The sequence below is a fragment of the Lepidochelys kempii genome, chromosome 5 (genome assembly GCF_965140285.1).
Source record: "Lepidochelys kempii isolate rLepKem1 chromosome 5, rLepKem1.hap1, whole genome shotgun sequence".
NCBI classification, from domain to species: domain Eukaryota; kingdom Metazoa; phylum Chordata; order Testudines; family Cheloniidae; genus Lepidochelys; species Lepidochelys kempii.
The window spans coordinates 100540474-100565465 of record NC_136384.1 but is presented as its reverse complement, the minus strand read 5'-3'; the positions used below and the strand labels follow the sequence as shown (position 1 = coordinate 100565465).

General features: G+C 40.7%; 1 protein-coding gene across 9 annotated transcripts in view; it reads left to right on the top strand.

Annotated features, from left to right (window-relative positions):
• PIP5K1B (phosphatidylinositol-4-phosphate 5-kinase type 1 beta) overlaps positions 1 to 24992 on the top strand; it is a 166832-nt gene that overhangs the window by 18635 nt on the left and 123205 nt on the right. The window contains exons 1-2 of one of the 9 annotated variants that reach the window (XM_073345195.1): positions 17215 to 17324; positions 19460 to 19552. The exons of 5 other annotated variants lie outside the window; for them this stretch is intronic. The gene's annotated coding sequence lies outside the window, so the exon portion shown is untranslated. Of the gene's footprint in view, positions 1 to 17214; positions 17325 to 18749; positions 19553 to 24992 lie in introns of those variants that run through there. 3 more of the 9 variants (XM_073345194.1, XM_073345198.1, XM_073345196.2) reach the window with 3 other exon arrangements.

Here is a 24992-nt window from a genome sequence, read left to right as displayed (position 1 = left end):
AAGGCAATTCACATCTTTTCATGTATTTTTATACCTGCTCCTGTATCTTCCACTCCATGCATCTGATGAAGTGGGTTCTAAAGCCCACGAAAGTATATGCCCAGGTAAATGTGTTAGTCTCTAAGGTACCACAAGGACTCCTTGTTGTTTTTGCTGATACCGACTAACACGGCTACCACTCTGAAACCTGTCTACAAGGGCAGTTTAAAGTAACTGGCAGGATGAAGCTTGTGATGCAACAGCAATCCATGCCTTTAAGATCTGCAGGCGAGTGCTGTGCTCCTCAGGGGTGCTAGTCTGCAAATCCTCACATTTGTGTGAATAGTCCACTGGAGATAATGGACTATTACAGAGGGAGGCAGCGAAGCCTGGAGTACTGGGGGTCGGGAGGCTGTGGTTCTAGACCTGGATTTGGCAACTTGATCCTGCATTAATTAAGGTTGCAGTGTTGTCACTGACTTAAAAGAATGCAAGATCAGACCATTCCTGTGTGACTTTGGACATGTCCCACCACCTCGCTGTGTGACTTGTATTACTGTCCTCTTTCCGTGATTTGCTTTTAAATATAGTAGCCTTTCACCTGCTTTCCTTATGTCTTTAGGAGCTGTATTATCAACATTTTCCCCCCGTTTTGGATTTTTAGGGGTAACTAACCAGCCCCTTCCCCTTTCTGCTCCTTTGGGAGGCTGACCAGGGTAGGTCCATTTGTACTCTTTCTCCTCCAACATCTAGATTGAGTCTTTTTTAGGGGACAAGTGCCTGCTTCCCATAAGCCATTTTCTAAGAAGGGCTGGTACCGTTCACTTGGCTGCAATACCTTAGCATTGTGGGTACGTCTACACTTTGAGCTGGGGGTGTGATTCCCAGCTTGAGGAGACATACCCATGTTAGCATTCATTGAGCTAGTGTGCTAAAAATAGTGTAACCATGACAGAATGAGCAGCAGCGGAAATTAACTGCCCCGAGTACGTGTCTAGGGTCAGCACACACTCAGGGCATCTAGTCCATGCCACAGCTCATGTTGCTATGGGTAGATTCTAATTTTAGTGCACTAGCGCAATGAGAAATACTGTCAGTATTTGTCCTCGATCTGGGACTCAGACCCCCACAGCTTGAAATGTAGACAATACCTACTTGTGCATGTGCCAGGGCATTAATGATGTGCCTCTGTCCAGTGCTTTAATGGCTCAATTGCGGCAGGACAGGGAGGAGTTTTTTCCCAGCCCTTGCGGAGGACACTGGGGTGAGCTGGTAGGTTGCCTTCCTACTAAAGACCTCATGTGGATTGAGAGAGGCTTGCTGGTTCAAAAGGCAGGTGTGGGAAGCAGGTCAGCCAGCCACCCTCCTCCCAGAAATATTGAGAAAAGGGTGAACAAAAAGCTCGGTCCCACACCAAAGGATTACTAAAGAGAAGACAGAGTAACCTGGGGGTGATGTAGTGTGTGGAGTGATTTGGGGGCTTTTTGAGGGATGGGGGCTGTGGGCAGGAGGCTGAAATCCAGTCCTGAGTTTTGAATTGCCAGAGGATGCTATAAGTTCACACAGTCTTAAGTTTCATAAAAAGATTTTGTGCTGCTAATATCTAGAATGTTATGTAACTCATTGGTTTTTGCCCACAGGAATTCCCACAAGTCTGAACCTTCAGCTCTTTTATAAGAATTTATGAAAGTTAAACTTACACTTAAAACCATAAGACACTGAAGTTTAGCTTAGATTTCGTTTCGTGTTTTAGATTAAAGAAGCCCTCATTTTCTGGTTACACAGTTTGCTTGAATGGTGATAAATATACTGATGCTCTAGAAATTACATCTCTAAAGCATTGCCCAACTAAGCTGGCGGTTCACTATGGGGTGCCACAAGGAAATGTGCTCCTGCCTTACTGATCAGCCCAGAGAATGGAAACAATACCACTGCACAGCTTCAATAGCCACTGCGGTTCCTGAGTCCCCTCTCTGTTCAGGGGAATGGCCATTGGAGCTTATGCCACTAAAAAATCCCTACCTAAAAGCTTGTGCAGCTGAGCATGCGTCTCCTACTATTCAAGCTTCATAGATGCCTTTCTCCCTGCAAAAAAACCATGCTGGTTCCCCTGCAGATAGGGCCCTCTGTACCCAGGTAAAGAAAGGCAGAGGTAGCACCTAGAAGCCTGTTGTGCTAAGTGCTGTACAAATACAGAACAAACCTATTTTTCATGTTGCATTAAGTGCAGTGACAATGTGTCGTATTAATAATTTTATCTTTTAATCAGAGCCTTGAATAGCCAGGTTTCAGCTAGCTCCCACACTGAATTACAGTAGGGTCTAGGAGTATGCTATAAGGTTGAGTTAATACCACAACTCTTATTCATGCTGGCATGAGTAGAGGCGACAGAATTGGGTATCAAAGTTAGGTTATTAGAGATGACCTGGATAGTTTCCTAGAGCATAGTCATATTATGCGATGGTGGTTGTGTCTAATGTTTGTTTTTAATATGGTCAACCAGATTTTCTTTGAACAAAACCATTTATTCATCAATTATTGAGGGAATAGGTTTGTTCTCTTGTTGTACAACAAAGCAATATTAGTTACCTGACATGCAAAGAACACCAGAAGATTTAGAAAACTGTTTTTGTCAGTAAATGTCTCTCTCAAAAAAGCAGTGGATGTGGGAAGAACTTATTTCTTTCCCATTTCCATCATGTTTTGAAATCTGTATGTTAGCATTTGTTCTTTACATTCGGACTTGCATAGATCACAATTTCCACCTTCCTTATGAAGTACCTTCTTTGAGCAAACTAAGTTGTGTTGCATATTTCCTCTTTAGTCAATGTGTCTCTATTTTTCAGCTTAAATTTTCATTCTCCTCTCCTGAGCAGGATTTTTGCTAAGTAATAGGCCTGACTCTTGAAAATGTATGACGAAAGTGTCCATTTTGTATACACTGTCACATTCAGAAAGGATTGACAGTCAAGAGTGCTGCTTATGATGCTGAGGTGACAAAAATAGTCTACAGATGTTTATTATGCAGCCTGTTAAATCTTGCTGTATTTTATGCTTGTGAAGGACAAGTGGGATCATTAGAAAATGAAATGAGTCACTCAGAACCACTCCTCTTCTGAAATGTGAGGCTGCTGAGGCTTTTTGTTCAACCTTATTTTGACCCTCTGAGAATTAGGATATTTTCCTGGTTGAGTTGTGTTAAAGATGAAAATAAACAAGCAGCTCATTTGGTAGCACCAACAGATACAACTAGATGTCTAGCTGATCTGAGAGCTACCCCAAGATTTCTGTCAGTTGGGTCCAGTGGCTCTTTTTTAGATGTTTGTATGGTATGTGGGATCTTAATGGAGCCACAACCCAAGAAGAACTTCCCTTCACCCATTAGCAAATTAGAATGAATTTTTCTGAGGAGCAGTCTGTGCTACTCTAACTTCTATGTGTTGTCCGTGGATCTGATAACTGAGATGATGCAATCCAGCATCTGAGCCAGTCTTGAAAAATATACATGCTTGCTTGAGAAAGTGAAATCCAGATAGTGAACTATTGAATGTAGCCTGGAGCTGCTCAGCTCCCGTGCTGCTAGGGTTCATTAATAGGTACTTCCCTCCCATCGCTCTGCCAGAACCACATGGGCTGGGATGGAGAATAAATTGCAGGAGACAGAACTGGTAGTGCTCCTGTGCTTACCCAGAATGAAGAAAATGGAGCACTCAACTCTGAATAATTCTCCTTTTTGTGGGAGTAGAGGAAGGGGGTACCAGGACGCAAGCCTGGGAAAGGGGTGGTGTTGAAAGAGATTAAAGTGGGAAGCATTGCCTTCTCTTCCCAGTAACCAGAAGTGGAGTGTGGAGAAAAAGTAGCAAACTCTATCCCAGCACCCAAAAATGAGGAGAATAAAGCTTCCCCCCCCTACCGCCTCCCAGCATCCAGGAAGGGGGCTGCCATCCTCCAAACACCTACTAGCAAAGGTCAGTACCAAAGAGGTCTCTCAATGAAGGCTGATGGGAACTCTGCAATTCCCCTTCCTCCTGGCAGTCAGGAGAGGGGGAAGATGGGCTTCCCACCTTGGCGTTGTCCTGCAATTCTGATTTGTGGGGAGGTCCCCTCTTTTGTCTCAGCCTTGACTAGTAAGTGTCTGGTAAACTTTTTAAGCCCTGCATTAAAGCACATTTTCCCCTCAGCAGTTACAGCTTTCCTGAAGAGGTATACTCAATTCCTGAAGTAAAACATGGACACTGCCCCCCCTGCATGGGTCATTGGAATCAGAGCTATGGTGTGCTTGTTCTCTGAGTCACACTTGTTACAGTACCATGAAGTGTCATCTGCTGGTTGATCTGCAGAATAGTATTGTTGACAGCAATGTTGGAGAAAGCTGTCAGTTTCTCCTTGCCCCATCTCCCTGCTTAGGTTAGATGATATACCAGTTTAATGGAAACCTGCTGAAGCAAATTGAAACAGAAGGAATAAAGCAGTGACCTAGAATGATGAGATGGTTTGTTTTCAGTGAAGCCAGCTTCATATCAGTCTTCTGCTCTTTTCCTCTCCAAGCCCTAGTGGAAGCTCCAAACCAAACTAGTTGTCTGGTACTTTGTGGGTGTGCCACTGTGCACTGATAAATGAAAGGTAAAAGAAAATTATCTTTGTTCTTTTGCAGTGCTAAGGGCTACAGCATGGTACTTAACCTCAGAAACCATTGGAATAAACATTAAAGTTGTCCAAATAAATTACTTTTTTATAGAATCACAGGCATATTCCATCTCTAATTTCTTTAGTCCATTTTCCTGCCAGCGTGGGATGGTTCCCTAATGTAGATTTACTACTATAGTTCTTTGAATTTGATAGAAGTGACGCAAGTTATAATGTTATCTGGACCTACAATATACTATGAGTCACCTTGAAGTGCTGAATCTTTCACCAAACAAAAGTAACAGTGGATTGTTACTTCACCATAAGACAATGTTATTAGAACATGTATATATTTTCCTCTTTATAGTTAGTAGATTATTGGGAGTTGTGGGAAGACACTGTAAACAGCTTTTGAAACTGCATGCTCATCTGAAGATAATCACTTTACTATCAAATAATAATGAAATCTGTACAACACACTTCTGTGGCTCATAGAGGTAAACATGAGGAACCTTTTAAAACAAATTCCAAAATATTTCATCCCTGCCAGTTCTACTTTATAGCAGTACTTGGTAATTTGTACATGATCAAGTATGTATTGTAACAATGATATTTTGGTCCTTCCTAGAAATCCTAGTGAATTATATTTGTATGGGGGACCTCTAGCAGGGATGGGAAAATGTTCTCCCTCATCTTAGTCCAAATCAGAGATAGTATATCAGGTTGTGTGTGGTATTTCATGACCACCATTCCTATATCTTGGCTGGAGTATCAGTATAGGCCTTTTTACTTCTCTCTCTCCACCCTGCCTCCCAAGTCGCCTTCTGGAATGGTGAATTCACATTGTTGTCCCCCACAGCCTCTTTCCGATAGTTCAGTCCAGAGAACCACCACTAAAAATGTTTTCACAGTATGCGGGAATTGTTGTTGCCATTTCCATAGGCTCTCTGTAACCTGGCTCCTGTGCAGGAAATTCAATATTTCTCTTGCATTTTGGGACTTATGAGCCTATCTGGAGTACTGTGTGGGTTTGCAGGATTTCACCCTAAATTCCGAAGAAAAGACAAAATATATTGGGAGGAAGAAAAGTGGTGTGTGTGTGTGTGTGTGTGTGTGTGTGTAATAGCTTTTGTATTTCTCTCAACCAGGTTACTCAATATGCTAATAACTTTTAGATAAGGGTAAAAATTAGTGATTTTTTTTAAAGAATATTTTTGTCGGTGAAACTGAAAATACTCTGTTCTGATTTAGTCACATTCATTATAAATAACCACACTAAAGCTGGAGATGCGCATACATCAGCAAAGTTGGTGTACAGGGAAATGAATAGAAGCGTGTGGAAAGTTCACCACCTTTAAATCTGTGCACTAAATCTCTTTTAAATGAGCATTTTGAGAAAATGCTCAAACTCATGTTGCCTTTGCAGGCTACCTATAATAAGCTGCTGAAAGTCTCATTATTACAGAACTTTTGCTACCAACGTGAATCCAGCAACAACTGTTAGCTGATTCTTTTTCTGTATGTTTAGAACTTAAGGCCTGATTCTCAGAGAAGGCTGCTAATTACTAAACTATTTAGTAAACTGATCTTTTTGTAAAACATAAGCTTTTAATGTTATAAATTATAGCTAGCTATACTCTTCTGCCCGGGAGCAACTGATTTTAAACAGGATGGATTTATTCATCTGAATGCTTAGAATATAGTGCATAAATACCTTAAAATATGGTTTTAATTAAAGGCTAAATTCTGTCCTGATTCAAATATTTGTTGTTTCAGTGACCATCAGTAGGCTTGCATAAGGTCAGAGTTTGTCCTTAGTTTTTAGCAAAATATATTTTGAAACTTAAGTAGGTCTCTCTTTGGAGGATGGAGGAAATTATTTTATCTCCTAAAATCTTTGCCAGTGATATTTGTGTCAAATAAAGTAGACTCTAGAAACAATGCAATTACTCATAAACAATGTAGGTTACTTCCCCCTACAGGCCTCCCTCCCATCCCCGGGATATTCTAATGTAAATTCGGACCCCAAAATGACATTCCTTTAAATTGTAACAATTGGATACAAAATGTTCTGTAATGATAAATACTGATAATATTTTAAGAAAATAAGTAATAATAGCCACAAGTTTTTCTTGGATGAACAATTAAAAACTATTCTGCTCCTTTGAGGTGCTTAAAGGATACATTCCATTACTTAAGTATTGCTCTCTTCATTGAAGTTTGTGCACCACACAAGAAGCAAATAAAAGTAGTCAAGTTGGCTAAAGCATTATAAGAAATACAAGCGGTAGGGAGCAGAAATGTTTGCAAATCTATAAAGGGGAAAACTGGCAGGTTAAAACATGTTTCCATGTATCTCAAACCCCCCCCCCCCCCAAATGTAATCATAATTCTAAGGTTCTAAGTTTCAGTCCAGAATCGCCATGAGTGAATTTAATGTTTTCAAATGGTTTGGAGTATGTAAGTATATTTTTGACAAGACCTTTAACTTCTCTAAAACCAAAGTTAAAACAGGCAGTGATGATAATGGCTGATTGTAGTGCTATATCTTTTGAAACATTTTCCAGACATTAACTAGCTCTTCCTTGCAGCACCTCTGTTGGAATAATTTCAGTCTTAGGCCATGTCTACACTACCCCAGTGAACTCCACTTCCGCCTCTTACCCTGGTGGAGTTCCGGAGTCGACAGCAGAGTGATCAGGGATCGATTTATCGCGTCTACACTAGATACGATAAATCGATCCCCGATAGATCGATCACTACCTGTCAGATCGATCCCACGCCGTGAGGACGCGAAGTGATTCTAAGTCTATCTAAGATACGTCGACTTCAGCTATGCTATTCTCATAGCTTAGATCGATTTTCCCCCCCCTCGCCCCGTAGGAAGTAAGTGTCAGTGCTGATCATAAAACATTCAAGACTTCTGGTCTGTGCTCAGATATTTAGACTTGTCTGCTTTGGCTCACTTAGGCCTTATTCATAGCTGTTCTACTTATCAGTTGCATCTGATGAAGTGGGTTTTAGCCCACGAAAGCTTATGCCCAAATAAATTTTAGTATCTAAGGTGCCACAAGTACTCCTCGTTCTTTTTGCTGATACAGACTAACATGGTTACCACTGTGAAGCCTATCCTACCCAAGACAGTCAATCTTCTCCCACAAGTAATAGTCTGTATCCTTATCTGCAGTTGGAAGTGCTGATGGCCTGGTGTGTGAGAAGTTAACTCGGTAAAGTAAGGCATAATTCCATTATTAAAGTGGAAGGCTAAATTTGCACAAGTGCTAGGAGAAAGAAGAATGTAGACAAATGTTCATCTCTTCTTTTTTTTTTAACTGTGTTTTGTGTATGATCACACAGGTGGGGGAAGGAAAGAGTATGAAACATTGAGATGTTCATGATAAAGGCTTTATCAAAACCTGTTACAGATGTGGCTTCTGTCTCTTCCTTTATCTTATGCACACATTGGTTTTCTCACACACCCCAGCTTCCAATTGACCCAGGGGGTGCTCAGCCCCCTCCTCTGAATACCTCCTCCTCCTCCTGCGCACTGCGGAACAGCTAATCACTGCAGGTGGGAGGCACTGGGAAGGAGGGGGAGGAGTTGATTGGCAGAGGGGCTGGCAGGCAGGAGGCACTGGGAGGCGGGGGGAAGCTTGCTGCCTGTGAGTGCTAAGCACCCACTAATTTTTTTCCATGGGTGCACCCATGAAATCGGCACCTATGGGTTTTGTTTTGTTTTAGGGTTGCTCATCCATACGGGACTTGTTGCAGAGAGTTTGGGGTTTACGGTGGTAAAGGTGAGGGAAGTACTGAAACGCTTGCTTTTGTTTTGAAAAGCATACAGAATAACACATAAGGACTTTGCAAAACAAATATAGAAGGGAGTGGGCAGGGCAAGTTTGGGTTTCCCAACTTTGATGGTGAGCTTTGAGCCTGCATTTTCAGCATGCCTTCAATTAGTGCGCATATAAACTTGCAAGTTTAAACACAACATCTTGTGTATGCTAATAGAGAGTTTTTGCACAGATCAGATAGTTGGGCCTGTGGACCATGTCGGTCACAGCTGAGAATGCCAGACTCAGGACAGACTGATAAAAAACAGGGCGGTCACATCTCCAAACTGGTGGTTATTCTAACATTAGAGTTCATCAAGCCAGTAACAAAAGTGAGCTCCTGTATCCCCCACTGGTTAACAAAAAGCCAAAACACAGTTTCTTTCTTATGCAATCCAGCCCCTATCACCACTCAGACATTTGGTCTTTATGATGAGAGGTTACTAAAAACCAGATTCTTCATATATGAGGTTCTTCTGATCCCAGGTCACACTATGTATACTTAGATCTTACCAAATAACACACTGTAGCCAATTCCTTTAGTAGAATTAAACTAGAGGTTTAATAATAAAGAATAATTATAGGTTAAAATAATCTTGTACATTACAATTGATTTCAGAGTTTGCAGGTCAGGATAATAGCAGTGATGTTAAATCTGCTAGCTTGTAATAGGTCTCTCTGGTTCACCCAAGCAGATTGAACAAAGGACTGAATACCCCCCACCCACCCACCCACCCAGCTTCCTTAGAAAATCGCAGTCCAGAAATGAGAAGCAGGCATGAACACAAGTGATGTCACAGCTTCCACTTTTATACCTCAGCTCATGTGCATGGAAATTTACTGGCAAAAGATGGAGTCGTAGATCAAATATCCTTAAGTGCTTTGCTGAATCATCGGGGTAGCCATTGGCTCCATGCTGTCTGAGGGAGGGCTCACTGAAGAGCTGATTGCCCTCAATGGCCCATCATCACATAGATGGCCCGTCAAGCAGTGATGGCTAATCTGAATGTAAATTTTGTCTGTTGGGATTTACCAAGGAATAGAACATGTTTGAGACGGACACTTCATCTATGGAGAGGGTACATGCATATAAACATGATAATCCTATTTAGCAGAATATAACTTTTTTCAAATGATACCTCACATGATGTACTTTGCACAAGATTTGTTGCAATTGTATAAGTGTGGTAGCAACAATGATACAAGTAAAAAGCAAGAAGGAGTCCTTGTGGCACTTCAGAGACTAACAAATGTATTTGGGCAAAGGCTTTCATACTTAAGTAGAATTTGAATGTGCCCATTTGAAGTGGTGAATGCTCTGTTGGAGGCTTACTGAAAGTTTGGACAACCATTGATCTCGTTTTCATTGGTAGTTTTTAATATACCATTTTCAGCTTGTTCTGTTCAAAGGTGAACTCTCTCTCAACATCATTTCCATGCATTTAGATGATCAAATATTACCGTTTTATAGAAATGTACAGTCTCCCTAGGAAAACTATGCAACCGTGTAAGAGGATGGAATATTTTTATTATCACAACACGCTTTCACATTGTGATTGAAATGTGGTGGTTTAAAAATTCACACTGAGCATTATTTTTATAATGCCATGCAAAAGCAGTTTTAAAATAAGTGCTAAACATTTTTATTGAATCGTTCATTACATTTATTTACTCCTGTATAGGCTATAGGTTTTTGTCTGTAGGCCTTTATCGGGTCTTATTTCCTGATTTCTTGGTGTCCTGGATGATTTTTTTTTATTGTTAAAAGAAAAGGAGTACTTGTGGCACCTTAGAGACTAACCAATTTATTTGAGCATGAGCTTTCGTGAGCTACAGAGGGCAGGTCTACATTATTAGCACTTACTTCGATATAACTTCTGTCACTCAGGGGGGTGGCTTTTCCACACCCCTGAGCAACTTAAATTACACCAACCGAAGTGCTAGTGTGGACAGAGCTTTGTCGTCAGGAGGCGCTCTCCCGCTGACGCTACTGCTCAGGGAGATGGCGTAATTAATGCGAAGGGGAGAGCTTTCTCCCACTGGCACAGCGGGTCTGCGCTAGCTGCACGACCATGGCACAGCTACGTCAGTACCGCTGTGCCACTGTAGCGACTGTGGGGTAGACCAGCCCTTAGTCAAAACTCCCATTCCTGGGAGATTGCTCCTATTGATCTCTCTCATTATTTGTGCTCTGCACATGCACTCTGTATAAGAACTCCACTGATCTCCTCTGATGCTCGAATTGAAATTTCTTAAAGATAATAGCTCCCCCCCCCCAAAAAAGTGGTTGACTTTAGGCCAGTGGTACTTGACAATTACAGACAGAAAAGTGTGTGAGGTCATGGTTATTTTCTTGACTGGATCTGTTTTTCCTGTAAGGAGTCAAAAATTTTTAAAGGGAATTGTGCTGAGAACTTGATTGTTCCTTTGGTTTTTAGCTCCTTAAAGCTGCAGTCATATTTTCAAATTGCATTGCGCCTGTTAAAGCGTAACTAAAAATCCTGTTACAATTTGGGAAGGTAGTGCCACGTATCCAGTGGCTCAGTTGAGGGACAGAGTACAGTGTATATCTCGCAAGTGCAGGCAGAGGCGACAGTAAGTCGTTATGGTGTGCCAGTAAGAAAGTGACTGCTGATACACAGCTGACGATAAAGTGCTGCCAAAGCAGCGTTTTAAGTACTGTACCAGCAGGGCCGCTGACGGGGGTGGGGGAGAGGGAGAGGGGCAGCTGCCTTGGGGTCTGGTGATTTTTTAAAAGGGCCCGTGGCTCCTGGCAGCTGCTGGAGCTCCAGGCCCTTTAAATCGCCGCTGGAGACCCGGGGGGCCTGGGCCAGGCTGTGTACCCATAAGTCCTTTAAGTTACTTTTTCAGCCTGCAGTCAGGGGTGAGAGTGGTATACAGAAGAATCTGATCATTGTTCGCTTACAGAGAGAGAAATTTATTCTCCTTTTATCCCTAGTCCATCTAGTAGCTGCTGCTTGCAAGCAGCAAACTGTATAACATGCTGACACATTGTCAAGGTTCCTCCCCCACTCTGAACTCTAGGGTACAGATGTGGGGACCTGCATGAAAAACCTCCTAAGCTTATCTTTACCAGCTTAGGTCAAAACTTCCCCAAGGTACAAAATATTACACCCGTTATCCTTGGACTGGCCGCTACCACCACCAAACTAATACTGGTTACTGGGGAAGAGCTGTTTGGACGCGTCCTTCCCCCCCAAAATACTTCCCAAAACCTTGCACCCCACTTCCTGGACAAGGTTTGGTAAAAAGCCTCACCAATTTGCCTAGGTGACTACAGACCCAGACCCTTGGATCTTAAGAACAATGAACAATCCTCCCAACACTTGCACCCCCCCTTTCCTGGGAAATGTTGGATAAAAAGCCTCACCAATTTGCATAGGTGACCACAGACCCAAACCCTTGGATCTGAGAACAATGAAAAAGCATTCAGTGTTTTACAAGAAGACTTTTAATAAAAAATAGAAGTAAATAGAAATAAAGAAATCCCCCCTGTAAAATCAGGATGGTAGATATCTTACAGGGTAATTAGATTCAAAAACATAGAGAACCCCTCTAGGCAAAACCTTAAGTTACAAAAAAGATACACAGACAGAAATAGTTATTCTATTCAGCACAATTCTTTTCTCAGCCATTTAAAGAAATCATAATCTAACACATACCTAGCTAGATTACTTACTAAAAGTTCTAAGACTCCATTCCTGTTCTGTCCCTGGCCAAGACGACTACAGACAGACACAGACCCTTTGTTTCTCTCCCTCCTCCCAGCTTTTGAAAGTATCTTGTCTCCTCATTGGTCATTTTGGTCAGGTGCCAGCGAGGTTACCTTTAGCTTCTTAACCCTTTACAGGTGAGAGGAGCTTTCCCCTGGCCAGGAAGGATTTCAAAGGGGTTTACCCTTCCCTTTATATTTATGACACACATGGACTCCATTCCCCCAGAACTCTGCTCTATGGCACATCATTACAGGGATATGTATTCCTGTGCTGGTATCCTGCCTCCTGTTTCCATACAGCAGAAATGGAGGCAGGGCCCTCCTGGTTAGAGGAGTAGGGAAGATTCATGGTACATGCCAGGCTCTTTCTTTCAGGTTTCAGAGTAGCAGCCGTGTTAGTCTGTATTCGCAAAAAGAAAAGGAGGACTTGTGGCACCTTAGAGACTAACCAATTTATTAGAGCATAAGCTTTCGTGAGCTACAGCTCACTTCCTCAGATGCATATCGTGGAAACTGCAAATTCACCATAGCTTACAGGAATCCATTCTGTCTGACAGCTAGTGCAGGAGTATCTAAATCATTTTGGGATAAGGATCAAATTACATTTTCAATAGGTTTCACTGCCCTCTTTACCACAACAAAACATTATTTTCCTCACAAACATTTATTTACTAATTTGTCATGTCCTTCATGTATGTTCAAAATTAATAGTCTTTGTTTTTATGAGGTGAGAGGAGAGTCCACTTCCTGACCTGTTTCTTCTCCTTTCCACATCCATTTACTTTCTGGTCTAATTTTTCCTCCTTCCCTTTGATTCCACATTCCAGGGTCTCTTTAGCCAGTCTTGTCCACCCCCCACTTCCTATCCTGATTCCTGTTTCCACTTTTCCTTTTTGTTCCCCACCCCATGTTGCACTGTCTGTTCACTGACACCTTTCCTGTCTGGTGTACAGCTGGGAGGACTTCAAAGTGAAACTCAGATATTTTTAGTTAGTTTTATTTTGTATCCTACTGTGCATGCGTGTACACACTCACATGACAAAGGAAATGAGCAGAGTAGATAAAAGTGAAAGTTACCAGAGATGAGCGTTTCGCTTCCATTGCTCAGTGAACACAGAAGAGTGCTGATTATAGGGCCACCTTTAGCCCATGGACCATATGTTTGCGAACCCTAGTGATGAGCAGACTTTTCCCATGGTACACTCCTGATACATGGTGGCAGCTGCAAGAGCTGTAAGTGTATTGCCGATGGGGGTATGTATACCCCATGCTCAGTCAGGCAGTAAAGAGTTGCTTCCTTCAAAAGGGTACTAGCTGAATGGCCTGCCCCACCCACTGCTCGCTCTGCTGCTGAAAAAGGCAGGTTCTCACCTGCACTTATTGAGGCAGATATATTAGCAAGGAAGGCAAGTAGCTTGAGGGCTCTTGAATAGGAGGAAGAGGGTATTCCCCTCTCCTTCTAGGATTAGGAGCAGTATTTCCAACCCGAGAGGTTCAAAAATCAGAGAACAGATCTTGAAAATATATATATATATATTTTTAAAAGGCTATATTGGTCTACCTTAACTTTTGAGCTCCTCCTGGGCACGGTCCACCCCATAGTGTGTGAGACAATGTGTTGCCGACTCTCCCCAATGTTCAGAAGAACTTTTTTTGGCCCCTGTTGCAGGAATTTTTGCCCCCACATCTGCTCCCCCTTTTATAAATTCTGTTACCTCCCATCATTTCTGACCCTTCCCAGCCTTGCCCCCTGCTTCTCCTGTAGTTCCAGGGGTCCTTCACCTCCTTCTCCCCATTCCCAGGCCTGCTATTACTCTCTGCTTCTTCCTCCCTGCAACAGACACATTGCTCACAGGAGGGGAGGAGGGAGCAAGGCAACCCTGAGCTGCTTGGCTCTTTCTGGTCACCCTTCCCCTCCTGTAAGAATGGTGTCAAGTGGTGAGAGAGAGCTCTGCCTGCTTCTTCCAGCAATGTTCATTAGCTGCTCTTTTCCAAGAGGTGGGCAGTGGGGAAGGCAGCCAATCGGCGGTGTTATCCCCGTGGCTTGAAATTCTGTTTTTTTTTAGTTCCAGCCCCCTTTGGGAGACCAAGCCCCAAACAAAAACACATGAACTTGGAGAACTGACTGCATTAGCCACTCCTAAGTTAAAACTGTCTATATTTCCCCTTAATTATAATACCCCATGGCTGACGTGAGTCTTTTCTTTTGGAACCACCTTTCTGTAAGCTGGCCAGAGCAGAAGTGCTTTGTGCTGAAAGTCGTATGCATTGAAGAGACTGTGCCAGATTCTCTGTTTTTTCCAGTTCTGTGCTGAGTGCAGGACCAGGTTGGTCGTAGCTAGTGGAAGGTGGCTTTAAGGCACATTTGCATCTCCCTAGTTCTGGTATGTGCTCTTGGGACAACTTAAAGCATCCCTGAGCTTCTCTGAATTGGTAAAACTCCTCTACGGGCCTTTATGCCATCACCAGAGTGTAATGTGCTGCAGCTGTGCTCCTGGCCCACTCTGAGATATGTCTCCTCAACATGGCAGGGGCTGTAAAGGTGTGTGTTTGGGGGGGTGCGGGGGGGGAGATTATAGTATAGATCAATTAAGGAAAACCTTCTTCTCCCCCTTCTCACAGGGGAGTCTGCCAGGGCTGTTTTTGCCTCCTTTGTAGCTCCTTGGTGCCGCCGGTGTGGTGGAAAGGGGCACGAAACATGGGGCAGAATCTGGAAGACCGTGTGCTGTTTTTCTTCCTATTGTGTTTTCTATTTATTTGCTAGAGGCTGATGCTACAGCTCTATGATAAGTACGGCTATAATACTATTACTAATTAACAAAATCATTATTTCATTCTTCAGCAGAGAGGCCCTGTCTAGCTAAGCTTCCCTCCCAAACAATAACAAATATCCTTTTCAGTTTTTTTATTTAGCCCTCAGTAGCTTTCCAAAGATTCCCTTCCTATTTTGTAAATATCCTCTCTTTTTGAGTGTACAACAAAGAGCTAATCACTGTTGTGGGACAAATTTAATTTAAATAAATAAAACTAATACACACACATGCTTTTCATCGTATTCACTGCATCCACATGAATTTAATAAAAATCAAATTACCTGCAAAATCAAGGCTGAAAAAATTATAACTCTTAAGCCTTTGACATTGCTGATCATTGTGTGGTGAAGCCCATCAGAGACACCAGTTTCACATAATGTGCCTTAAATAATCAGAATATCCTGTTCTTATTAAAGGAGAAGGTTCTATTCAGTTAATCTTTTTTCTTTAGTTAGGTTTATGGAGAATATAAATGAGTAAATTCATAGGCAGTGACTAAGATGATACTTTGCCTATTTTTTTTAAGCTAATGATTCACAAATATACACATAGAGCAAAAAAAGGATTTAACTATTCTTACAGCATGATTAGGAGGAAAAAATCCACCAGATGCTGAAAGCTGAATTTTTAACTTTTAAGAGTGTAATAGCATGCATTAACTGACAGTGTTTATATAGATAATTCAGAGTTTGTTTTGTACTTTGTTCATAAAGATAAAGAGAGAGAGAGATGCAACCAGTCTCTCAGAGGGCTTCTCTGTACATTATACAGATTCTTATTCAGACCTTGCTCTGAAGCTGATCAGAACCCGCTTTCATTGGAACTCACGCTCAGGTTCCTTTGGATAACTGATCTCCTCTTGTCAAGATCTGAAAGTGTCAGGCTGCTTACAGTTCTACTAGAAAATCTTCACTCCCCTCTTGTCCTTGGAGTTAGCTGCCTTCTTTTATTTTAAGCCACTTTTTAAAAAATTCACTTGTAGACCAATTGATAGAAATACAGTAATGTGCAGGTGCATGGCCTGGTAACAGTGACAATATAGGGTTTTTGCAGAATTTCCTGTAACTATTGCTGGCCATTGGTACAATGGCACAAGCTGGCAAGGTGAGATGTTCTTGTCGGATGGTTACTACCACTTGCTGAAGTTTTGCCAATACTGAATGTTAGGGGAATAGATGGAAGATCAAGCATAGGATGCATCTGTGAATGCAAATAATTTACTGACTCAATGAACTTTTTTATTTTGAAAATTGGTGCATTGTGTAATGCATGAACTGCCATTTAGAAATTAATGGACTGATCAGGCACTGGCCAAAATTAGTAGCAATGACCTCATTTTACCATGCTTGCTGCCAAAAATGTTCAGGGACGGTTTCTTGCTAGTCAGTGGGGCTCTGCAAACAACGTCTTTGAGTGCTTATAGAAAACAACCCATTATCTAAATTTTGTTTAAAATGATAATTTTAAACATTTTTATCACCAAGGGGTAAAAAGCATGGTAAAGTCTGTGACTGGATTTCTATATCTTAAAAAAGCAGGTGGGGTATGTTTTCCTCTTTCTGTGTATACCTCACTTCTATGGATGTCCATGAGAATTACATGTGCATTAGAAAGTGCATTTGGTTTGGTTTATAGGGTTTTTCCAGGGGGTCAGAGGGGGAGGAAGTTTTTGTTGTTGAACAATGTATTCTTTTGTAAACTGTACACTGAATTCGTCTCACTTATCAACCTATTGTCTCACCTCAAGAAAAAGGTAGTGATGGAGCTAGGCCTCAATCCTGTAGTCTGATCTGCCGCACCCCTCAGAGTGGTTCCATGAGAGGATCACAGCCTTCATCATTAAAGCGACTGCCCCTGGAAAGAATACTATTTACATGTAAAGATTATTGGTTACTGAAGCAGGCTTACCTCAGTTGTTGGAAAAACTGATGTCAGTTTGATGGGATTTTTTTTAGACTGCTTTCTCTCATCACTAAGTGCAGAGGCCTTTTCTCTTATTTGTTGAAAAAGTGTGTGTGTGTGTGTGTTTTTCCTTAACGGATGTAATTTAACCATTTATTTTCTAACCATTTATTTTATGTTTTAGACAATAAAAATTTGTTTAAAATTTAATTTTCTTAAACTAGTGAGGTTTTATTCTCTTTGGGACTTTTTCTCTCTCTGCTTTTTAAAAAAAGAGAGAAATGTAAAGAGATCATCTGAACTAATGGTTCTCCATCTTCATTAGTTTGTAGGGCACTTGATAAAGTCCTCCCATGGACTTGTTCATGTACCAGAAAGGGCTGTGAACCCTTCTTTGTTCCACAGACCGGAGAATCTGAAAACCACTGACCTGAGGTAAGGCATTTTAGTGGTGAAATGAGTCTTACTGTTCCACTCTGACAGTGGCAGAAGAGCTTGTTACCATTTTCCTAAAACTAGTTTGTCAAGACTGTTAAAAATAGACTGATAGGATTCTTAGAGAATTTCTGCTAACTGCTGTCGTCCTTTTCCCTCAGAAAAGGGAGCTTTTCTAATTAGTGTCCTGGACAATCACATCTGTTATCTCTCACATGAAATTAGACATTAAGACCATAATTTTCAAACTTGGGTGCCTAAAGTCAGACTTCTAAATCCATGTTTAGGTGCCCAAGTGTAAGTGACCTGACATGCTGAGCACCCATTAAAATGAATGGTAGATTCTGGGTGTTTGGCATTTCTGAAAAACAGGTTATGATTGTAGGTACCTAAATATGAATTTAGGAGCCAAACCTTAGGCTCTCATTTTTGAAAATCTTGGCCTAATTTTTATTTTCCTTTCGGTGTTCTTGCCCAGTTGTGACACACAGCCAGAAAGGGTTAAGCATCCTGCAGAATAAATGACCCAAATTCAACCTTTATGGACATATTGGTAGATAATTTGTGTGTTTTACATATATATTGTTAGCGGTTAACAATGCAATCAAACAGTTCCTGTCTATGCTGTAATCTGCTAATTCAGAGATCAAAAGGAGATCTTAACATTTAAATGTTAACTGTAAATATAGTGATATCACTATATTGATTTCTCTTTGAACTATATAGCAAGTGACCTGCAAATGGTGGAAAACAGGCAATTGCCTTATGTTAATCCGTGTAGCTAATTACCGGTGATGCTTAGGAAATCTATCTACGTCAAAGTCTTGATGATTGCCTATTGTTTACCTAAGGACTCTCTGCTGTCAAGAGAAGGCCTGGAACTGTATAAAGGTCTCTTGGGTCTAATCCTTTTTATCTCAGATATGCTTTATGCAGGGGAAGTTTAAGTTGTAAGACGGAGATCTCCAGTCCCACCTGGATTACCCTGAATATGAACATTGAACTGAATTTATGGACTAATTCTAAATACTCTTTGCAATTCCAAAGCTTACCATCTCTACCATGAATCTGATCTCAGAACTGTAGTCATGTCTGTATGTATACTGATCTTTTAACCAGTACACTCTTTTCTTTTTAAATAAATTTTAGTTTAGTTAATAAGAATTAACTGTAAGTGTGTATTTGGGTAAGATCTGAAATATTCCTTAACCTGGGAGGTAATGTGTTTGATCCTTTGGGATTGGTAGAACTTTCTTATATAATGAATAAGATTTTCGGTAATCTTCATCATATCTAACTTGGGTGTCTGGGTGGAAGCCCAAGTCTGCCTTGCAATAAGGGAACTGTGTTTTGGCTTCTGTGCAACCAGTAAGGTATTGTAGAAGCTGTTTTGTGCTGGCTCGGTAAATCTTAATCCAACTTTGTGGATTGTTTGTCCTATTCTTTGCAGTTTGCCCTAATTGAGTAACCCTCAGCGTGGCCCCTTGTGACTCTGTTCACACCAGTCTTTTAGGGTCTGCATAATTTGGGTCCGCTTTTGCTGTAGGATATGTGTTTGGGTTTTTGTGTGTAAGGAATGTATACAAATAAGCCCCTCACTTCAACCTTAGATATCCTGTAAATTACCATGAGAAATTTGGTCATTAGAACAATAGGTCTATTTGACAGCTCTCATATTCTCCTGCTTTCCTCATCTCCACTTTGATGTCATGGGAGTTCTATGCCAAGTCTGATCAAGCATATGACTGTGTGGAAACAATGTAAAGTGAGTATGTGCATATCTCCAGAAAAGAGATGGAGACTAAGGAGGAAAAGAATCGGAATTTACCCCAAAAGCAAATTACTCCTGCCCTACTGCAACAAAGGCCCAGTGGTGGTTCAACACTCTGTCAGCAACTCTTGTCAGGTCCCACATACTAACCACATTTAACACACTATTGTCATGATATATTACATGCCACCTTTTGTCAGTGGAAAAGTAGTACTAACTGAGCATTAATAACCTTGCATGATATGTGTATGATGTGTAAGTTATAAATATGTGCTAAAATAATGGTCTTAAAATTTGTTTGGCAAGCAATGGATAAGCAAAGATGGCCTTAAACAAAGGATTGTGTATTTGCATGTCTGACCAGCCTGGTTGCCAGGCAGAGAAGATGAAGGTGCCAGACAGCATGATGTTTACGCCCAAGCAGGGGAGAGATTTTATCTGAGGATACATTTCAAAGGTAGGGTGGTCTACAAGGACAGGGACTGTGAATGTCAAATGATAAACAATTGAATCAACCAATTGTGTACCAGATACTTTTATAATAGAGTAATATCTTTTATGAAAGCCTGTAACGCATTGGTGATTGATAGCATTTTGAAATGTAGGCATTAACACTACATGAGGAATTATGGATAATCATTGATAATATGCTTCAAAGTCGGAGACCAAAACCAGGGAGAAACAGGTTTGCCCTCAGACAGGAGGGAATGTACTTGTCTACTTGTCTCCAGTGTAAATCAAGCATTATAAAATCAAACCAATGGACACCCTGTTTTCATACGAATCAGCATGGGGATGGGAAGTCAACAGGAAGAATCTGAAGAACTGGGTTTTTTACCCACGAAAGCTTATGCCCAAATAAATCTGTTAGTCTTTAAGGTGCCACCAGACTCCTCGTTTTTATAATCAAAACAATGAACTTTGGAGTGATATGATGGGGTAAAAAGATATTTGAGTTGTCCATCGCTTGTGGGATTCAGAAGACCAGAGCTCTTGAAATCACAGAATGTTGGGTCCTTCAACTGAAGTCTCTGGAAACTGAATATAGGTTAGAAACCTGCTTAGGCAAAGATTGTAATTTACTGAATTTAAGTTTGTCTTATAAGTGTAGTTTTATTGTTTGTATCCCTTTCTGGTTTTTTCCTTGTACTTGGTATCACTTAAACCTATGTCTTCCAAAGTTCAGTGGCCTTTTTTCCCCTTCCTGTGGTATTTCCATCCCCCCTGCTGATTCCTATGTAAATTATTACATTCTTTCGGATTACACCTTGTTTAATTAAACTGGAGACGGGTAGGTAGCTGTCTTCCCTCCTGTCTGGATGGGGGTGGGGGTGAACCTGTTTTTTTCCCTTTTGTTTGATCACTGACTGGAAGCATATCATTCAATATCTATAATTCCTCATATAGTGTTAATACATACATTTCCTAATGATATAAATCTTCTGAGGGATCCTTTTTTTTTTTTTTTCTTTTTGATCACTGCTCCAGGACTGTTGCTGGGAAAAGTTTTTCTGGTCCTGAAAGCATTTGTACTGTACTTATTTGTTTAAAATGTAGAAAATCACAAAGAAGAAGCATTTGTCTGGTGTTTGGTAATGCACTCTAAACTATGATTTCAGGTGTGTGCATATAATGTATATGTGAGTGTGTATACAATGCAGCACTTTTGTACCTTTTATACTATTTACTAGTTTAAAACCCCAAACACTAAAGGCAGCTTTATTCCTACTATACTGGATGTATCTCCATTTAAAAAAAAAAAAACGATGGCAGATTATTCTAAAATAAAGTGCAATACATGATTTGTAGAATAATATAACTAAAGTAATGGCGTATGGTATAGCTGAATAGACTGTTGGGATGTTCACAATCAACAAAATGCCAGTATCTGAGTCAGATACAATAGTAGGTCACCACTATTTGCAGTGCAGTTGCTAATTAATATTTGGCCCATTCCTGAGAGGTGTAGAGCATCTGTAGCTCTCAGTGAAGTGGGTGGGTATTTATGGGTGCTCATCGCTTCCTTCTGACTTGACCCTACATTGAGAAAAAGGATGACAGATTTGGCAGTTTTTAAAATTAAAGTGTAGAAACATAGGCTTGCAAAGCACAGACTGGCTTATCTGATATTCAAAAGTAGATTTTGCAGGCTGAAGTTCAGTAGTGTTAAGAATAATCTGGGAATTAATGGGTGAAACTCTGGTCCCCAGGGTTGCCATTTTATTGCCATTCAAATGCCGTGCTGTATTCCTGAGACTAGAGTAACATGGCAGAAAACATCAAACAGAATAGGAATCTTCAGATTGTTCTTGTAAAACTTATTTTAGTCTCTGAAAGATCTGACAGGGCATACAAATGAATGGAAGTTATTGAAACTGAAGAAGTGAAAGTGATATCTGTTATATTTGGGCAAGACTGAGTGAACAATTTGAATGGCAGCTTGGAGTTGACTTTGCATATGCCTTACAGCTGTGTGGTTCAAAACTTCAGTCTTAATATCTTATCAATATGGCCAAGAAAAGACTTTTAAGAGGTAACGTAAATTCTCTGTTTTCTCAGAACATGAATTCCATCAACTTGGACATAATAATTGTGGCATACGTGTGTCTCTCCTTGTTCCTCAAGAGCAATAGAGAGCTACATATGCCGCAAGTAAGAAATATCTATAGGATAATAAGTGCTTTAAATGGGTGAATTGGGCTGGTTATGTGGATGTTAGCTCTCTGCATGACCCAGCAGTATAAGGTTACTTTTCCACTCTTTTTTACTCAGGGTGGCTGCTAACTCTGAAATATTATTATCCTAACATTCACTGATGAAAAATGAGAAGAGTTGGACTTGATAAGAGAACAGCTGAGAGTTCAAATATTTTCTGGCATTTTCAGAACTGACTTGAAAATTTGCCTTTCAACAAGTTTTTTCAACTGTTACAACCAGCATTTTTAGGAATGGAAGTCAGCTTGCTAATTTAACGAAAGTAAACATGTATTCCTTTGTTTTGGCAATTCACCAAAGACTTCTTGTCACCTGTTGCTGTTCCCTTCTCTTTTTACACTATTTTTAACAAGAAAAACCATTGGGATCTGAATTTGCAGTCAAAAGTCTGCCACCTCTTTCAACCAGATTTAATAAGAGAAGCTATATACTTGTGTGAAGATTTTACAGTCCTGGTGCTAAAGAAAAAATTGTGAGGTTTTTCCCAGTTGTATGCTTTGGGATAGAATAAAGTCATGAGAGGATTTTATCCTGGAGATCTATCAGTAGAAAAATGTAAATGTTTTCACCCCTTTGGATAGTTCAGATGTGTGGACAGATAGTTTAACTGTTTATATATCTTCTTTAATCCTAAACGTTTATTCTCAGTTCTCCTCAGAATAGTGTGTAGAATGGACTCATCTCTTGACAACAGAGGCCATCTAAGCGCCAATAAAACTCTGATCGGTAAAATGTCTGTTGCCAAAAGAATGACTTCTATTCTGGGCATGTAAGATTCCAACTCTTAACTATGAGGGGGTGCATCCTGCCACTGTTCTCCAGGTGAAGTTAAAAGGGGGTGGGATTATTGTGCAGACTGAGGGAAGGTTTGGGTGCTGGGTGAAAGTTTTGTTACCGTTTTTGTATTTAAAGTTTTATTGCCTTTCTTTAACAGAAATATTTAGTATATGATATATATATATATACTATTTCAGTTTTTTTGACATTGGCAATTACCAGTGTTCATGCCTCCCCCCGCTTACCCTGCTTAGTATAATAGCATAATAACACAATGTAAACCAAAGCAAAAAACTGGAATCTTTACATTGTAGCAGTAGGGCCAGGGTCAACAATCCCAATTAAGCAGTTATTTGAGAACTAGCCAGAAAAGCATGTTTCTGAAATACATGGGAAGTGCTTAATGAGGGCAACTTTTTGGTACAGACTTACCGTTTACCAAGAATCCCTGGCTTGTCAGGTGTGCCCTTCTTTGAGTTTGTGGCATGCAAAGACTATAAACAAAGTCACCAAACACAGTCAATCGTTGTCTATTTTCCTGGAATCTTTGTTTAATATAAATGGGTTAAAGTTTAAAATGCCTTCCTGGATAGATCTAAAATCTTTGTTTCCCCACCCCCTGCTTGAAAGGCAACCTGTAACGTTATCATGTCCTTTTAAAAACAAAGAAACAAAAACCAGCCACAGAAACTCAAAACATAATTCTCCTCAACCTACAGTCTGTAGGTTAAATAGCCACAAAAACAAGGAGTCCGGTGGCACCTTAAAGACTAACCGATTTATTTGAGCATAAGATTTCTTTAAGGTGCCACGGGACTCCTTGTTTTTGTGGGTACAGACAAACACGGCTACCCCCTGATAGGTTAAATATCATAACTCTGGGGGGATTGACTTTATGGCTTGTTGAAATTAAACTGCAACCTCCTTCCTTTGGGTTGAAGCAGAGAGAGGACTCAGACTGCCCCAGAAATGAGCATATGGCTTTTGTTTTTTAAAAAGACCATGATCTGAGGGGGAAATTAATTTGAAAGGGTGTGAAATTTCCCAGTTTGTCATTATTGGTGCAAGCACCTTTAAGTGAAACAGCCCAGCGTGTTGTCAGCTCTATTATCGCTACTGCAGACCTTGTGATAAGTGAGCTATACTTTCAAGTCAAATGTATAAATATTACCTCAGGTCTCTGCTGGGCTATCAAGGCGTAGACCTGTGTGGCTTTGGGGGGAAAGAATGTGAAAGGATTTGCTTTGCAGCAGGAGTTGCAGAAAGATTTCTTATTGACTCAGCCAGAATTTCTACTGGGATTCGGGGGTGGGGGTGTGTGTGTGTGCGCCAAACTGAGAAGACAACCTCTGTTTCAGCGCACATTCCTCCCATTCCAGACCCTCTCCTCAGGCCACTGTGGGAGGGAAGGAGAGGGCCATGGCCCCACACTCATCTCATTTCCTTTGGTGAGGCTTGATGGTGTGAGCTGTGCAATGCCTGTGCTCTGCAGCCACATTGTGGCTGACCCATGCAAAAAGACACACCCTCTCTTGTGTATTAGTGCTGAGTCCGCTGAAATCTCCCCCAAAAGAGACTGCCAGAACTGGTATTGTTAGTGAATACCATGGTGTTTAGGCAAGAGGCAAATCACTGGGAAAACTGTCAAGCCCCCAAAACATAAAATTTAAATGTACTCTGTATCTTGTTTTAGTTGATACTGGCACCTCGTTTTGGGTTTGGTTTTCGCTTTACTTTAGTTCTTAGTTCCAGAGGCCCTTCCTGTTCTGCTTTCTGTGAAATCATAATTTCTGAAGGAACCTCTGGTGTGGTGGATGCTTCTTGAAGTTAGAAATGCAGTCCTATCAAACATAAACTTCTAGCCTTTGTTAACATTATGAATAAGAGAGAGTCCTTATTCTCATGACCCTTTGAAGACAATTAACAGAACTCTTGGGGCTGGATTTCTCAGAATATTGCTGGTTTGGGGAAGCTGGGCATTGCACAATTTTCTGTGCACATGGTTAGGCAAACATAACACTTTTTTATAGGTTCTATAGAGAAGAATTTTGCCACAAATATATTTAAGAAAAATTAAATGGTCCGTGTCTATTACAGCTGAGAATTTAATCTGAATGGAAAATCTAATTTAAAAAAAATTTAATAAAAGTATAGATTAGATGCAGTAGGGATTACACTAAATCTCTCCTTTTACTCCATTGTCTCCTCTGGGTCCTGGGTGTAGAAATATTTCCATAACTTTCCTTTCCTGTCTGCTGTAACTTCATTCCTTAGAAGTGATTTGTGTTACAGGACTTCCATCACTTTTAGTGCTTGTTTTCAAGTGTAACACATGCATTCTTGAACTCAAGACATTAAAAGTGGAATTTGGGAGGTATGACAACTAATGGCTGACTCCCAGATAC